The sequence below is a fragment of the Taeniopygia guttata genome, chromosome 7 (genome assembly GCF_048771995.1).
Source record: "Taeniopygia guttata chromosome 7, bTaeGut7.mat, whole genome shotgun sequence".
Taxonomy (NCBI): Eukaryota; Metazoa; Chordata; class Aves; order Passeriformes; family Estrildidae; genus Taeniopygia; species Taeniopygia guttata.
Window position 1 is genome coordinate 2268192 of NC_133032.1, and position 6000 is coordinate 2274191.

Genomic DNA, 6000 nt, shown 5'->3' on the forward strand with positions numbered 1-6000 from the left:
AGGAGCTGACATTCCCTGGACAGCACATTCCCTGGGCCAGGGCCATCCCCCGTTTGTCCCAGTCTGGCCCAGATTCCCGAGGCAGGTCCAGGAAGCAGCTGAGCAGGATTGTTTCCAGACCGGTGCAGCTGGGGAAGATTTACTTTGCTAAGCTGTGACTGTCCCGGGTTAAGGAAGGCACAGTTGGTACATTGGCTCCTCTTTAAGCTGTGCTGGTGGAACTCAGGATGGGCCAAGAATCCCTGCAAATCCAGGAGGAAATGCAAATTCTTTTTTTTTGTAATTTTTTTTTTTTTTTTTTATTAGTGAGGCTCAAAACGATGCGCTGCCCCATTGCCCCAAGCCCTGTCCAACCTGTTCATTCATTCCCTTGTTTTCCTCTCACTTCCTGCTGCCTCATGTGATGAGGCTCCAGCACTGCCTGTACCAACAAAATAATTAGGGAGCCTTTTCTTTGGTAAGAATTTAGAAATATTAAGCATTTTACCAGTGCTTTTTCAATACATAATATTTCTTTTTTTACTATATTCCCATATTATTATATTATATTTTGTGTATATATATATATATATATAAAACTCAGAATCTAGCACTGAGGATGGATGGGAGACAACATCTGTCCCCAACCCTCCATCCAGCTGTGGCAGCTGACAGAACATCCCAGTCCTGGGGGAAAAGTGGTTACAGGAAGTGGCCAGGGCCAGTAACTTCAGAAACAACTTGAGAAACTTCTGTGAATAAAACCCTGTGAAGAAGGCTGCCACGGAGTCAGCCCTGGCAGAGAGGAATCTACCTCCAAATGGGACTTTTCCCCCTGTGTTTTCCATCTGCCATCCTCCTCATAATATGACAGCAATTAAAAGCCCTGAAAAATGGATGGAAACGATTTGGAAAAGGTCTCTGTTAGACTTGCTCTCATTAGCACCGCAGGGTGTTTTTTCAGCTGCTAATTGACAGCTGCCTTCCACATGCAGTGTCAAAAGCTAAAAAGCTCTGAGGCATCAAAGCAGGGAGATTTTAGCTGGGGCTGTCTCATCAGCAGCACGAGAAAGGGGACAGCCACATAAGCCCACCATGGCCACTCTGATGCCAGGCAGCTCCAATTTTGGGGATGCCAGACTCTGGCAAAGCAGAGAGATGAAGTGTACATGGGGACTTGGGACATGCCAAGTCATCCCACCTTGGATCCAGGCATTTCCCTGGAGGTCCTGGGGCTGTCAGAGAAACTTTTATCATGGGATGAGAGCTGTGACCACTCTCCAAATTTGTCCTTCCTTGGGGAAGCTATGGTAGCCACCTTCTGCCAGAGGTTTCCATGTACAAAATGTCCCAGTGAATCATTAAGGTTGGAAAAGACCTCCAAGATATCAAGTCCAGCCTTTGGCCAAACACCATCATTCCCACTAAACCATCCCACTAAGTGCCATGTCCGCTCAGTGTTTTGGACACTTCCAGGAATAGTGACCTCACCACTTCCCTGGGCTGTTCCAATGCTCAGCCACTCTTCCAGTGAAGGAATTTTTCCTAATACCCAACCTGAACCTCCTTGGTGCAGTTTGAAGCCGTTTCCCCTTGACTGATCACTGATGTCTTTAATCCACTGCTGTGTGCTGCCTGCAGGTGTTGCAGATGTGCTTCCCTCTTCCAAGAAAAACATTGGACTTCACTGAAGAGAGCCAGGAGGTGAACTGCCATCAATTTTTGGACCTGATGGGAAGATGGAGGAACCTGGATGGATGTCCAGACACAGGGACACCATGCAGTGAGCAAGTGGGTGGCCATATGAGATGTTTGCTCCGTGGATTTACACAGGAACAGCCTTGGAAGCCGGGAAGTGAGAAAATGACTGTGTGCCAAGGTGGGCATTTCACTAATTGGCTGTTTAAATTTGTGATTGATGAGGCGTTGGCTTTCCTTCCTTGGCACCCAGCTCAGATTATTGCAGAACATTTTCACAGAAAGGGCTGAAGATGTTCCCAAATTTCAATGTGCAAGCCCACACTGAGTGTCTTGAAGCTGCTGGGCAGCTGAACTTGGATTTCCTTCATTGGAGACAAGGGTAGCACAACTATTGGGCATCTGGAAATTGTGTTCTTGCTTTTTTCCTGCCTGAAGTGCAGAAGTTCACATTTTGGGCAGCCAACACATTTTGGACAGATTTCCTCCTGGAAAAAGTCAGGTTTTCAGGTGCTAGGAGAACATAAATTTTCTTCACCAGAAACTATGGTGCCACCACCTAGAAAATCAGGTACTCAAACACTTGGACACCTAAAATAGACTTTTTTTCACCCACTTGGAGTGATGCAGGTTATTGTTCAGCGCTGCCTTCTTTGGGGCCGTGAGCACCAACATCCACCAGCTCTGCCAGTGGGTGGGAAGAGCCCATCAGCCCGGCACACGGAGCTGGCTGTGATTTATGGAGAGCCCATGGAATGTGGATCTCCCATCATTTCAAGCTGGATTATTTTTTACTGTTGCTCCACACTGTAAATTTGTCTCTGAGTGACATAATTAACAGCATTGCCTCGCAGGGCTGGGGTGATTTACAGGAGTGAAATAACTGCAGGAATGTCATGGCAAGGGAATTTGGGGAGAGGTGGGGGAGAGGGAAGGAGAACAGCCTGGACCACACTGGTGGGTGACTGTGTGGTGCCCCCCAGCCTATGCCCCCCCACCCAAAAGTGAGGAGAGGGCTTGTCAGGCATGGATTTGGCTCCTGCTGGCTGAACGTGAGCCTGGTGGGCCCAGGTGGCCAAGAAGGCAAATGGCACCTGGCCTGTGTCAGCAATAGTGTGGCTACAGGACCACGTCCAGGCAGTGGTGGAGTCCCATCCCTGGAGGTGTCCAAGGAAGGCCTGGACGTGGTACTCAGTGCTCTGGGACGGGTGACATGGTGGGGATCAGGCACAGCTTAGACTCCATGGGCTGGGAGTCCTTTTCCAAGGTAAAAGGTTCTGTGATTCTGTGTGATTCTGCCACCTCAACTGATCATTTTATGGTAGTCATCAGATTAACAGGCTTGTAGAGAAATCATTCCCTGGGCATACAGGAACAACAATGGTGTCCACAAAACAAGAGCAGGGAGTTGTCCATAACATAAATAACCACTGAGTCTGTTCACTGCTCTGTTTCTGTTAAAAATAAATATTCAAGAGATCAAGTTCTGCAGCTAACTTAGCTGAGCTGCATCCATAACATCTCTACATAGACTTGTCCCTAAATAAACGAGCTCCAGAACTGGATGGGGAGTCCTCCCAAAAAATATCTCCTTTGGTGAGATAATCTCTGAACACTCCAAGTTCTCTGCAGGCTACCATTTTGAAAACTCCATTTTCTCTTGGGACCAAACAACAAAAAGCCCCTCAAAAGCCAAACAATAATTTTAGTTCCATTTCTTTAGAGTTAATACCCTGCAGTTTGAGAAGTGGAGCTGAGATTCATTCAGAATTCATGAGGATCTGCAAAAATGTTGCTGTGGTGCCATTCACAAGGTGGGTTCATTTCCCGTGGTAAATTCCTCAGCCTTGTTTACCTGGGGTCCTTGTGGATCAGGAAAAACATAGCAGATCCCAGGAATTTGAGGAATAGGGAATATTTAGTCAGATTTGTCTGCTACAACAACCTTAGGCATCTAATTCCCTAATTGCTAAATGATATGGAAAGATACAAAGAAGCTGTGGATGCACCATCCCTGGAAGAGTTAAAGGCCAAATTGGATGAGGTTTGTAGCAAACCAGGATAGAAAAAGATGTCCTTCAAGTTCCACCCTACTCCCATCCCTGTCTGCATGGATGAGGTCAATGAATGTAGGATACAAATTCTTGGTCATCTGCATGTACTGGTGTAACTTCCCACAGGGACAATTTTATCCTGGTTTACTAACCCCTATTTCCATGCAGATGATCTCAGTTTGTAGGAGTTGAAAATAAAACTCTATTTCCATCCTGGAATGAGCAACCCCCTCTGGGATTCCACTTATAGGAATGGTCTGGGTTGGCTACAGTAGAACAGAGATGTCTACTTTTGGGGAGTAAAACATATTTCACAGCCCAGGCAGCACTCCTGGGTGCCCAGCACCAGAAGAAGGGAATATTCCACCTCAGGATATTCTAATCCCTGCTGGTTTCCCTATCACACTCGGGTCTAACTCTCTAAAACACAGGAAAAATGCTCTCGCTCCCAGTTTACATCCCAAAAGCAGGAAAGAGAAGCTCTGCATCCTCTTGTTTCTAAATCCCTCTCCAGCTCTCCTGGAGCCCCTCTGGAAGGGGCTCTGAGGTCTCTCTGGAGCCTTCTCTTCTCCCCCTCAGCATGCCCAGCCTGGCTCCAAAGCAGAGGAGCTCCTTTGGACAGCATCTCTTTGGCCTCCTGTCTTTTTGGTGCTCTTTGGTGTTCTGCACTACGGAACAAAATCTTCCCATGGCCACCAAGAGACTGCTGTGAGGATCAATCTCAGCTCATGTATTTTCTATTTTTTTTTTCCAAATACAAATGGAAGCAAATTACCAATGAAGCTGAAATGTTTGGGTTGGTTTGACTTTTGTGCTAAAATTAGTCAAGATAGAAATCTGAACATCAACTGCTCTGCGTGTTATAGTTATGGCAGAAAAAACAGGTAAGGCAGGGAAAAATCAGGCTCTATGGGAGGGGAATGTTTCCATAATTTCCTGCTGAAACTGCAGGTGAAATTGATACATTCTCCCAAAATGCTTGGATTCATTAAATGGATCCAGCAGTAGCAGCAGTGTGCATTTAGTTCAAGGATCTTGTAGATAAAAAGGAGTTTCTCCAGCATTGGTGCTAAATGAATTCCTAGGAAAACTGGTAAAATCCTGGATAGAAAAGAGGTGATAAAAATGGCACGGAAAAGCCATGGCAAGGTTTTATGGGGGATGAGGACCAGAGCAGGGCAGGGAACAGGGGAACACCACCCATGCATCCCATGCATCCCATGCGAGGGGCTGCTCTGAGATGGGAGACCCTAAAGAAGATTTCTAATTGGGCATTCCTAATTTAGGTCAGCCTCAATCCAGGAGGGAGAAGGGAGTGTTCAAGGTATGGGAACAAAGCCACAGGAAAAAGGAGGTTGCATTTTGGGTAAGGGATGAAAGCAAGACCAGAGTAACATCAACAATTCCTGGTGTTTTATCTTTATCCTGAAAATAGTCAATCCCATTTTAGGGCAGGGGAATTGTCTAATCTCCCTTTCCAGCCCTGCTTTTAATGGATACATCTTGTTTTCATTATGGCTTTGACAAAATCTGATGCAGCTCCTCGACTTCATTAAAATGACATTTGGAAACAAACAAATGAAATCTTTGACCAGAATCTTTGCAAGCAGATTTTTATGCTGGTTTTTCATTTTGTGGTTGTCTTTTTTTTTCCTCCTGGAAAGTTTTCATTTGGACAAAGGGGAGTTTAGCACAGGGGTTAAAAATAAAAAAGCAATAATCATGCCCTTGGAAGACAATAATCATTCCCTTAGAAAACAATAATGATCCCTTTGGGAGGACTTGAGTACTTTTTGTTTTCCTCAGATTTGTGTTTATTGCAATCTCAGAGGCAGCAGGAACACAATGTTATAATTCCAAGGATTATAATTCCAAATCACTGGTGTGGTGACCCCTTATCTCACCCCTTATCTCTCATGGCTACAGCCATGAAGAGGATCAGCAACACATCCCCCACCTTTTCCTCGTGTGCTCAGCAGCTGTGCTGCTCTCCCCTCGTCCAAACCCCACAGCTCCCTGGAATTCCAGGTGAACATTTCCTCCTAGCCCATACAGGCACTCAGGTGATAATTGGCCCTCACCTGAGATGATTTTTCTTCTTCAGGCCATTGGACTGACATCCTGGAAACCCCAAAAAAGGACACAGGAGAGGAGGAGCAGAGCGAGCGCTCCATTTCCCAGCGTTGGAGAAGCCAAAGTGGGATGGATTCCTTTCACTTGGATGCAACGTAATTAAAAGGAAATTGTGAGGGAGGGACACACGGGGAAA